Source organism: Sturnus vulgaris, chromosome 19 (genome assembly GCF_052056855.1).
Source record: "Sturnus vulgaris isolate bStuVul1 chromosome 19, bStuVul1.hap1, whole genome shotgun sequence".
Lineage (NCBI taxonomy): Eukaryota > Metazoa > Chordata > Aves > Passeriformes > Sturnidae > Sturnus > Sturnus vulgaris.
In genome coordinates this window covers 11452102-11464459 of record NC_142261.1, presented here as the reverse complement: position 1 = coordinate 11464459, position 12358 = coordinate 11452102, and the positions used below count along the sequence as shown (strand labels likewise).

Genomic DNA, 12358 nt, shown 5'->3' with positions numbered 1-12358 from the left:
CCTTCTGCGTCACGGCCCGCGCGGATGACGTCACGGCGCGTTGCCATGGAGACGGCGCCGCGCTCAGGGAGGGCAGGGCCTGTGGGCGCTCGGCGCCTTCGCGGAGCTGTGGGATATCCTGAGATGGGAGCCACCCTCAGGGATTATCGGGGCCGGGTCCTGGCGATGCACAGGTCACCCCAGCAATCCCAGCCTGTGCCTGCCCGAGAGCTTTATCCAAACTCTCCTTGAACTAACTCAGGTTTGAGCCCATGAGCGCTGCCCTGGGAGCCTCTTCCAGTGCTCACACACCCTCTGCGGGAAGAACCTTTCCCGATATCCAGCCTAATCCTCTCCTGACTCAGCTTTGTGCCATTTCCTCGAGTTCTGTCCCTGGTCAGCAGAGATGAGAGCAGTGCCTGGCCCTGCACACCCCTCGGGAGGATGCTGAAGACAGCAGTGAGGTTTCCCCTCAGCGGCTCCTCACAAGCTTCCCCTCCAGACCCTTCCCCATCCTCGTGTCTCCCACTTGGATGCTCTCTAATAGCTTAATGTCTTTTTTATACTGTGGCGTCCCAAACTGCACACAATATTCAAAGTGAAGCTGCCCCAGTGCAGAGCAGAGTGGGACAATCGCCTCCCTTGCCCGGGTGGCCATGCTGGGCCTGGTGTCCCCAGGACTCGTTGTCCCCCCTGGCCTGCAGGGCAATGGTGACTCACATCCAGCTTTCCAGGACTTCCCACAGCTGCTGTCCAGCCTCTCATTCCCCAGTCCATACACACAGCCAGGATTGCCCTGTCCTAGGCGCAGAATCCGTCACTCTTGTTAAATTCCTTAAGGCTGGTGATTGCCCAGCCCTCTGATTTACCGAGCAGGGAGTGCCCCATAACCCACGTTTGGGGCTCCCGGGGTTTTTTTGGCGGCCGTACCCAGGGATGGGTTCAACACCCGCGGTGTCCCGGGCAGAGGCAGCCGCTCACAGCCACGCCCGGCTCGGCGGGGCCATCCTTTGCTGATCCTGGCGTGGGATGAGCAAACTAACAGCAGTGTTAATTAATTAAAGGCAGACCTCACTGATAACACACACCCCCTGGCTGCTCGAAAGGACAGTTCAGTCCAAACTACAGCGCACACGTGTGTCCGTGTGTCCTGTGCTGGATGTGATGCACACTCGTGTGCGTGTCCTGGCTGGGATTGATTCCTGCCGTGTTTTACACGTCCCGGTCCTTGCGGGCTCGGTCCGTCCTCCAGGTGGGGATAACGAGCTGCTTTAGCTCCAGAATGGCAAAGATTGTGCGATGTGTTTATTGGGCTGTAAAAGTTAGATGTGCGAGTGTCACGACTTAAGTAAACAGTAGGCCTGGTGTATTTTTAGTGGATGATAGCATCGGAGAAAGAATGCAAGAAGAAATAAAATGGCTCAGGGATGCTTGTTCAAACAGCTGCATAGGAGAAATGTATCAAATTACTTTAAGACCTAATGGAACTGCTGAGGAGAACTGTGGAATGAGAGTTTGGTAAGCTCTGAAGCCGACTGAAATTGATGGTATGGGTTCATTATCTCTCTTACATAGAGCCTTTTCACATGTATATATCAAGATTGTGTATGTATTTTTTCTCATTTTGCAGATGCAAAGACCAAAGTCCAAAAAAATTACCTCACCTCATCTAGGTTTCCTCTGATATGCCACTTACCTAGGCTCCCTTTTTCCCTTCCTTCCAAATTTTAGCTGCCTTTAAGCCACGGCAACAAGAAAGGCTTTGTTCTGTTGTTGGTATGTTTTTCCTGAGAGAAGTATTTCTGAGGGAGTTGGAGGCTGACCTATTTTCTGGAAGTATGTATTCCATGCTTTGGGGTTTGTTTTATGTTTTTATCATTCATTGTCAGACAAAGCAGTGACTAACCAGCCATACCAGGAGCTCTCCTAGGTAGCCTCACATTTTTTCACCTTGGTATAATCACCAGAGCATCAATCAAACTCTACAGGGTAATTAAGTTAATGTAATTGTCATGAAGATGAATGAAACAATTTGTGCATAGAAGATCGAGTTAATACAACACCCAGTTACCAGAAAATCCGTGAGGAAAAGAGAGTCTCTAAATCCTCCAATGCCAGCTTGCACTGTTACTGATGCTCAGGTTAAACATTTGGGACAAGTAGAGAACCAGACTGTGAGGTTCTGCTGCTCACAGTGCTGGCTCTGGAGCTCACACAGCCTTCTTTTCTGAAAGCAGCACTAAAAACCTTTGAATGAATTCGTATGGGGCATCCATCCACAGGCATTGATGGGAAGTTTGGATTCAGGAGTGTTACATCAAGGCTTTGGTAAGTGGCTTTTCCCCTTTAAAATGAAGTGTTTGTAGTGAGAGATGCCATCTTTTATAGAGATGATGGATATCAGAGGGAGAAACAGAAGCTTTGGGACACTCCAGCTTCTCTCGAAGTCTGATTCTGATGCAGCAAACAAGTCCAAGCTGGGAGCATGTGACTATAACTTTAACCTGATTACATTGATTAGTGAAAGGAAAAGACAAATTAGAAATAATCTGATTTAGAGAAATAGCAGAGGCATCTGATAACATAGTCAGACCTTATTGCTTTTGCAGGATTAATTTAATCTCTTCCTGTAAGTACAGGTTAGAGTGTTTTAACAGTGGAGATGTGTCAAATATTTTCTTTTGGCTGGAGGATTGTTTGGGTGTTGATATGTCAGGGATGGGTAAAATGATTAGAAAACATCAAGTCTGTTCTTCTGTGATGGGAACAAAACCAGACTACCAGTTCATGAGAAACCATCTGGAACAGGGCCTGGATTCATATAGGTGAGGAGAAAAGGGGAATTTTCAGAACTGCCATTATGCTTCTAGGCCAACCAAAGTAACTTCAGTCTCCAAAGCTGTCCAGTTCATACAGACATCAACTTTATCCTGCTCCTGACGTGCACAGGCCTGCTAAGGCTGTCAGTCAGGGTTCCACACGGTTAGAGATGACACTCCATGTGTAGTCTGAGAAAACATCACTCACCCAGTGCATGAGATGGCTTCTCCTGTGAAGGAAATGCCAGCAGCATTGAACCATTGCAGGATGAGGCATCCACATCTCCACTCAGTTTGAGTGTGCAGGTCTTTGGGCACTCATTGCCATTTTTCCTAATGGTTTCTACAAATTTGTTATGTTTTTGCCTGGTTTCTGCAGGCAGAGATGGTTCAAGATATTGCATGACATCGTGGTATTGGGAGTTCCAGCTCCAGCTTGCCTCCCACAGTCTTGAGAGTACCTTAAGAATAGTCTGATTTAATAAGCAGTTTATTTTGTGCCTGCTTATGGGCATACTTGGAGTTTTGCAACAGTCCCATTTTGAAGATTTTCTTCTCCATATGAAACGCTAGAAATTTGGTTTTAATTAAAATTGGATTTCTTGCATCATCACAAGAATCTAGGCATTTGAGACATAAGTAATCTCAGCATTTCAACACTTGGGATAAAATATGAGTACTGGTGGCAGAGTGTGTGAACATAATGCATTATGAAGGGGCTAAAGCAACTCTTGGATTAAGAGTCTGAGGAAGCTGCATATGCTGACCATTACTGAGTTTTGCTTTTTTATTACAGTGGTTGAAGTCTGGGATTGGGCTTTGAAAAGTAAAGCCATGCTTAAGGTACCATTTTCCATTCTAGTTGGTGGTGGTTCATATTCTGATTTTAAGTAAGGTTAGCCTGGACAAGAAAACACTTTGTACCATTAGTGAGAGGCTTTTCCTGTTGATTTTGAAGGAAATAGTACTTAAGCTGATAACTAGGCTTTCCTTTCCAGAAATTTCCCTGTTTCTAAAACAAGATCTTGTTTCAGTAAGATAAGGATGAATTGCTCAGCTTTAATTAATACTTGAAGCGTGCAGTAGGATCTCTGCTTGCTATTTATACTTTGCCAAATTGATGTTCCTATTTCTCAGTTCACCAGGTTTCTGCAAAGTGCCACTGGTGTCAAAGTCACCTTCTCCTCATGAGGTGCAGTTCTGCCTGTGGGGCTGTGAGCAGGGGCACTGTGAAGGAGAGGGGTGCCTTTAGCTGCACCTGCATCCTAGCCTGGATGTGCACAGTGCTCCACACAGCCCTGAGGGGAGGAGTGGGCTCCTGATTAAATGTATTTAAATGATTAAATGCTTCTCTGTCTGTGGAATTTTTTACAGAGCCCCAAATCAGCCTCTAGTTCTGTGCATTTCCAGCTGTGCAGTCTGGGCCTTCCAGAGAGAATCTTTATTTGTAAGGTAATTACTGTTTTCACTTAGAACAGGGACCTCTTTTTGTTCCAAACTGTACACATTTCCAAGTGTCTTCCCAACTGCAGGATATTCAGCAGTGTGGTGGAGAAGCATCTGTCCTTCTGCAGAGGGACAGTGCCATTCCTTGCTCCACAGTGCTGGGTGCCTGTGAATGTGATCACTCTTTGTGTCCCTGAAAGGCAGCTTCTCTAGCTACAAGATTTGTGTTAGGTGAGTGCTCCCAAGGAACCTGCCCAGCTATCACCATGGCAAGATGTCCTTGGATTAGTTTAACATCCAGGTCCTTTTATAACCTCAGTACCCTAAAAACCCAAGTAAATATAGCTCTAAGCTGCTTAATAAAATGAAATACAATAAAGAAGAAATAATAGCCTTGGGAAGGGAGGCAGTTCAGTGCTATAATATGAATGGGATAAGCTGTAGCTAGTTGGTTTTGTAACTGATACAATATTTCACATTATTTTTATCCTTCCAGTTAAAATCAGATACTGCCGTTCTTAAAGAGCAGGGAATTTATTTAATGGTACCTTCAATAATATCTGCTTTCCTTTTGAAAGCCATATTTTAGAAGCAGAATGTCTCTCCCACTAATGGCTGTCTGCCAACTGGCTTTCATCTTTATCCTTTCTGATTCTGCAGTCTTTTACCCATGTGAATAATTTGCTCTCAGAGCATGCTGTTTTTAGCTCTGGGCAGTCAAGAGGAGAGAAATCAATGTAAATTGCTGGGGTGAGTGACCAGGAGGTGAAACTTGAAAGCCTTGAATATTGGCTGCTTCAGCCTGACAAGCACGATGAAGTGTGCATGAATGGGGAACTGCATGGAGCCATGAAGGAGGACCAGTCACAGGACCTCAGAAAAGACTATAAAAAAGAACAAATACATAAGATCCCCTGAGGCAGAAAGTAGAGACTCATGTAAGAAGCTTCTGTGAATACTGAACAACTTCTGGTGTAGATTCACCTTTCAAATCTTTTACTCACATTTATTGTCCACTTTCTTTTTTAATTTGGTTTAACAATGTGGGAGGCCACAGGTTTTCATGAAGATGCTTACAGACATGGTATTGATAATTATATTTAGTGAAATACACTTTTAAATACAGTTTGGATTTATATGATTTTTAACTTCTCAGAAGCTGACACTTTCTTGTTCCTTGAAGATGGAAGATGAATTTGTTTCCTTGCAGTACAAGAGTTGAATTGCTTTTCTAATGCAACACCATTTTGAATGGAACAGATTTATTATGAACCATTACTTGCTTCTTTAATTTTATTTCTCAATCCAAGTGCCCAGTTCTGTAACCAAAATTGTCGTGATAAAATCTCCCAGTCACACAGGAGACGGAATTAAGGATGGAATTAAGAGTTTCTGCTTTGGATGCCAAGCCAAGCGTTCAAGAGCGTTAGAAATGTTGAGATGAGAGAAAATGTCTTGGAACATGCTGTTCTTATCCTGAACCAGATTTCTTGGTGTATTTCCAGCAGCACTGAACAGAACTGAGAAATGGGCCCCAGAACTAAAATTTGGGACCCAGTAGGACAGGCCCTCTTCTATTGCTTTGCTCCCTGGGATGTTAGAGGCAGCCTAAAGCAAACTGTGTGCAGGGGCTCCAGGCTCATGCCTGCTGTGTGTGACAGCAGATAGATTACTAACCTATGCAAGTGAAATTCTCAATTGCTGGATTTCCTGTGTTGAAGTTTATTTTGTATCATGAGGCTAGATTTAAAATAAACCCTACAGTTCTTCATTGTGTGTCAGCCTGTAATACTTATAGGGAGGTCAATGGGATCATATCTGGTGCAGGACAGTATCTAAGGGCTTACAGGAATACTATAAAAAACAGAACATCCCATTGTTCTGTTCTCCAAAATACTAAAGCTTTATAATCTTGCATCAAAATATGAAATGCTGAATAGCAAATGTCACAATAGGTGCCTGTAAATCATTCAAGTTAGGAGAATAAGTAAAACATTTGCCTGAGGGGAAATATAAATTTTTATTCCTGCTGTGGTGGGAAATGAATGTGATTTGTAGGATTGCTGTTGGCTAAAATGAAATACAGCTTATTGCATAAAGATGAAGGGATTCAAACAAGTGCCATGTGTGGGGTTATTTCTGTTTTGCTGTCAAAGTATATGGCTTAACTATCAATAGCTCCTGTTCTGGGGAGCTCAGAGACTGACTGAGAGCAAGAATTGTGCTTGGACTGGGCTGTCATTCAAGGATAGAGTTCAGATTGTGTGGCAGGTACCTTATGCCTTCATATCCTTTTCTTATATCCTTCAAGTTCAGAAGTTTAGGAGTTGCTGAACAAGCCACAATAGAGGAGAAAAAGACATTGGCAACCTTATATATCTAAGGTGATGTTAGCTGAAAGTTATTGAAATGCATAAGCATAAAAACCCAGAAATTTCTGAGTGTTGGTCAGCTCCAAGGGTTAAAAAATCACCACCATCAATGCCAGAAGAGCTATTGCTGAACCCGGAGCCCTGTCAGTCATCTTCTCCAGACCTATCAGCTGTTTTGTGTAGCCCAAAACATGATGTCATGCCAAGAACCTTATCGAAGCCATGCCTCAGGAACAGGCTGGGGAAAATCCTTTTTCCTGGAGGTGTCCTCATCTCCCAATCTATTCACTAAATTGTGTATTAGTTTCTAAACGCCCTGAGGCACTGATGGATTCTGCACAGATGTTTCTCAAAATACATCCCACCAGATAGGACAGAGTACTCATCAAAGCATCACTGGAGAACAGGAGCAGCTCTGCCACTGAGGAAAGCTGGGTCTGTTCCCACCTAAACCTTCCCAAGTTTTGTGGTGAATCCCACTGTACAAGTCTCAGTACAGACATGGAATTAGAGTTAGGAACCAAAGAAAAAGAATCTAGATGTACAGTGAGAGAGGGACACTCGAGAGGGGCTGTTGAATCAGTGGGAAGACTGTTGGTAGGGTTTGCTCAGCACCACTTGACCTGGGAGTGTGGCTGTTGTCCTGGCTTAGAGCCCAGTCAAGGTTCAGAGTCAAGATTATGGCTCTGACAATGAGAAATTCAAGCATATGGAAGGAGTGGAGTTCAGAGGTGACAGCGCAATAAAACGAGGGCTTTTATTTGGGCTCTCCTCTGAGCAATCCTTTGGCTGGGGACTGTGGTGCCCCATAGATAAGGGATATCTGAGGGGTGGGTGAGGAATGGGGTCTAGTGGCTCTTAGGTAGAGACAGGGAGGTCATAGAGTCATGTAAGTTGGAAAAAGATTTGAGATCATCAAGTCCAGCCATTAACCCAGCACTGCCTTCTCAGCCAGAACCTTGTTCCCCTCTGCCCCTTCTGAGCTGGATTTGCTGGGCTCAGTGAGGAAGGTGCCCACACCAGCACCATCCAGGCACCACAGGAGTGGAACAGAGCCAGAGGTGGAGCCTGCACAGCATCCCCCAGCAGGGGATCCACTCATGCTGAAAGCACTGGGGCTGTCACTGCCAGAGAGGAAAAGAACCATGCCATGAATTTTTCCTTAGCACGGCCAGGGTTAACACAATCACCCTCAACACCCACTTATTTTTCTTGGGACAGAGCTACTCCCCTATGTAAATAGAGATTAAGTTCATTGCATCCTTCTAAAGGACCTACTATCAAATTGTGTTTAGAATTGTGCAGAGGTCCACGGACAGGGCAGAGTTCCCAGTTTCACTAATGAACTTTGTTTCCAAGCCTGTATTTTTTTTTAATTTATTTTTTTTTAATTCTTCTCTATTTCCCAGAAATATGTTCTGCTTTTCGACCCTTAGAATCATATCTCATATTTCTAGCATGCTGAGAGATTCCAGCACCATACTGCCTTACTTCCTGTCCATGATAATTTAGCCTCTAGGCAATCACATTGCTCTCCCACCATCATCGAGCTGTTGCTGTACAATTCTTTGCTGATTCCTGTCCATTTCATACTGTTCTCTTGCTATTCTCTGAGTGTTTGGATTTGACATTCCTGTTACTGCTAGTAAAAGGAAGTGACTAAACCCCAACTTTTACATCATTTTACTGTTACCGATATTATGGCTGATCAGAAATGCCAAATCACAGCCTCAAGAAGAACAAAACTTTGCTTCTCTTACATGAGCTATATTTACAGGATGAGAATTCATGCTGTGCTGTCACAAAAGAGCAGTCATCAGCTTGGAGCAAGGAGGTGCCTGAGGGCTACTTCCAACATCCAGCCTTGTTATTGACAGTGATAGTGACAGTGACAGTGAAGTACTATTAGTTTCAGAAATGCAGCCACCTGTCCTCTGCAGCAATTAATCCTCACTTTGCTGAGTCACTGGGGAATCACCAATGCTTGGACTCAAAGCAAGTTCCATCTTTAATTTCATGTGGAAACTGGCTATTATGGAGCAGAGCTCTTAACTGTAGTCTGATGTAAGCATTATTCTCTGTCATGTTCTCTGTTGGAAATGATTTCCAGTCTATCACATGTTCTCAGTGAGTTGCTACTGCCTCTTGTGATTGTTGCTTTGGCAGTTAATCCTTGAATCTCAGGTGACTTCATGTGTCGGAATAAATACAACCAGGATAGGAGCTTGCATTTGGGTTTCTAGTGGGTCATGGGAAATGAAGTTTATAATTTGTAAGCTATAATTTGAGATGGTTTTGTGTTTATTTTGAACTCCTCTGTCACAACATATTTGCATTTATCAGGAGATCCTGCTTAACTGTCCGACACTTCCATGAGGCATGAGCTAAACATTGGCTGTAGGTGCAAGGTTGTGGCTGAATGAATAAAGCCTGTGGCTTTTTAGAAGAGTAAGAAGTTGCTTAAATTTCCCTTTTTCTTTTTTGTTATAAATTTCTTCATAGTTCACATTCTAGGACTCCTGCTGGGCTGTGACTGTACTTAAGTCTGTTTTTCAGAAAAAACCCAAAAAGTTGGCTCAGTTGCCCAAAGGGTCAGAGGTCAGACAACTCTCAGCCTCAATTTCTCTCTTTCTGATTGTTCATTTAGGGTAATGTCCCAAAGTTTTTATTCTAGGTTGTAGCGTTAGCTGCTCCCTGCAACTTCAGGGTTCAAGGTGCTGCAGTCAGGAGGGTGTCAAAGGGGACATAATTTGCAGGGGGTTTCAGAAGCTGCTGCTTTGAGAGTGGCTCTTTCCAGGTCACCTCATTGCTCTGGGCTCACTGGAGGGGCAGCACTGAGTCCTCTGCAGGGGTGCAGTGACAGTGTTTCTTGGGGTCAGATGGAGCTACTTTGGCAAGTCCTGTGTTTTAGAGCAGAGACTCCACTGTGATTCCATTGCTGGAGTAACAGCAGTCTGGGGGATCAAAGTGATGAGCCTGAAGGGAAGCAGCTGAAAACTTTTAACATCCTGTAAATCAGAAGCTGGATGACACTGGAAAAATCCGTTAAACTAAATTACCAAGGGGTACCAGATACAAAGAGGCACTTGTGGCTCAGGAAGTTTCTGAATTTCAAGTATCTGGAGGCTGAGAGAGCATTTAGGGAAGAATCACTACACAATTATTGTTGTACTCTTCCTGCTGTAGTCTTCCCCGGGCATCCAATGCCAGCTGCTGTCAGAGACAGGAGTTGTGGGGCTCTCAGTTTGACCACCTGCTTGTTTTTTTGTTCTAATATAAATATAGTCAACATCTAAGCCTATTGTTTAGAAAGGACGGAAATGTAAGCAAATGAGACAAGTTTTCTTTAGATGAAATAGGATCTGTGACCATGAAACCAGAACAGGGCTGTGCTGTATGTCTTTACATTTGAACATTGAACTGTTTCAAGGGGGTTTAGATTTTTTTTTTTGCTCTTTTTAAGCAATGTATGGAGAATAGAAAAGTTTTCTTAATATAAACACTTTTGTTTTTACTGTGTTCATGCTTTCAAAACAGCTATTTGGTTATCTTGAATAAACAAGCCTCCGAAATATGGTGTTGGGTAATCTTGGCCACTAATGTGTGTGAGTGTGTTTATGTGTGTCCAACTCTATTCAGACTGACTGAATTTCATGTCAGGAAAGGAAATATAAAACCTGGGCATTCTGTTGAGAGCCCAGGCTTGGCAGCTTTCTGGAATCCTACACAGATCTGCTCCTGATTCCACAGCAAGTGTCAGACCTTGGGGAGAAAGCAGAAGAGAGAAAGTCCAAGGTGGCTTCGAAACTGAGATGTGGCACCAGTTTAGCACGTGACATGAAATAGAGATTGACATTCAAGAACTGGGTTTCACTCATCCCAGGCAGTGGGAAATGGGAACAGGCAAAAGAAGGAAAAAGTGCTGGTTATATTTTGGCAGGAGGAAAGGGCCTGCTGAGGGTTGAGTCTGGAAGAATTGTTTCTTTGGGCCTTGGTGATGGCTGCCTGATTTGAAGGACTAAGTTTTCATATTCCAGGAGGTGATAGATAGCTGGGCAGAGCTGCTGAAAGAAAAGCATTGTCTCTGTGGCAGAGGCATGGCCAGAGAGCCATCAGGGAGAGAACAGCCCCAGGCACCAACTGTCCCAGAAAGGAGAGATGAAGTTTGAGTAATAAGGCACTGTCCATGCTCTTGGGCCACCCAAAGGATCTCTGTAACTGATTATGAATTCCACATGTTTCGGGGGTGGAATGCTTTGTGGCTGTGCAACACTCGTACCAGGAATTGCTGGGGAAAGTGGACAGGAAGCAGATCTCAGAGGAAAGCAGCAGGCAGGAGGATAGATGCTGATGGGATAATGTCATGGAAATATCTGCAGTCACCTGGTAGGTGAGCTGTGGATTTCTGTAACTCATCCAGGGGCCTGAAGTGACAGAAAGTTTGGTCACTGCTCATGTACAGCATCCAAAAGACTCTGCCTGAACTAGGCAGTGAGAGTGGAAGCACTGTGAAAATTGCTGGTGCAGACAGAAAGGAGAAGAGGCCCAGAAGGGAAGCCAAGATGCCATCAGCCTCGTGGCTATGGCACTTGGAGCTGGGTTTTGATTTCCTGAATTTCAGAGAGGATGATGTGTGAGGCTGAAGGACCATGTGTCTTTTCCATTCTGCCTGCTAGCATGGAGCTCTGGAGATGCACACTGTGATCCAGTTTCTGTGTTCCAAAAGCTTTCAAATTAATTTAGTTTTCATTAAACTAGGACACCCTGTCCAGTCACTGCTGGAAGTCCTTTAATCTGTTGCAGAAAAACCCCAGATGTTTCTGTGTGCATTATTTATTTTGTCCTTGCTACACTGACCCTGGTGCACCATGTAGAAATTGTTTCTTTCTGTTAAATGCGGCTGCTTCCATCTGCCCTTTGGTATGGAGACCAGCAGCTCTGCTTTTTTATGGAAAAAAACACAACCCCCCCCCCAAAAAAAAACCCCAAAAAATCCAAAAAACCCCAAACCAACAGACAAAGAACCCAAATAAAAAACTCAACCCAACCTCCAAACAATCCCACCCAAAAATCCCTCACAAACCCTCAAGGTTTTCTTGAGTCAACCTTTTTCCTCATGCAACTACCTGTCTTGTGATGACTTCTGTAGAAACCTATCCATTACTGTACTGGCTTAAGGTTTGAATCCAGAGGAGGTTTGTGAATGTACTGCACTGGTACAGCTACTGCCACATGGTTTGTGGGACATGGGTTTGTTATTGTTGAGAACTAGAATGCATTGCTGACAATAACTTCCTTGCATTTTCCAACCTGATAAGCTGCAAATGTCTTACTTCGATATGGTGAGAAACTTAACCAGCTGTTGTACAAAGAAGGGTCTTAAAATTAAATATGTAAAGTAGAAAAGAAGGGGAAGATATGCATGAAATTCTGAAAACAGCTTATTTTCTATTGAAATAAAAATATGTACTATTCAGGCATCTCAGCTCAGATATTCTTACACTATATATTTAACACTGATGAAGATGAATATTTTGAATGTGGGAAAGCAGGGACTTTTTCCATTCCCATTGTTCATGCTCATGAATGAGCAGCAGTTGACTTCTTGCATTTTCTAACCCATGTTCCAGCTGAGTAAATTCTGGGACTATAATATCATCATGTCCCTAGAGGAAAGAGTGTAAAATTTTGAAGGGAAGAAGGAGACATGTACAATGATCAGAGTGTGGGAAAGCGGCTAAT

The 12358-nt window shown here is 43.8% G+C and overlaps 1 long non-coding RNA gene across 1 annotated transcript; it reads left to right on the top strand.

The window, feature by feature from the left end:
* Positions 1 to 4109: 4109 nt before the first annotated feature.
* LOC148221661 (uncharacterized) lies at positions 4110 to 6359 on the top strand. Its single transcript, XR_015807617.1, has 2 exons — positions 4110 to 4250; positions 4905 to 6359. It is a non-coding gene; the product is annotated as an uncharacterized LOC148221661 (long non-coding RNA).
* Positions 6360 to 12358: the final 5999 nt, after the last annotated feature.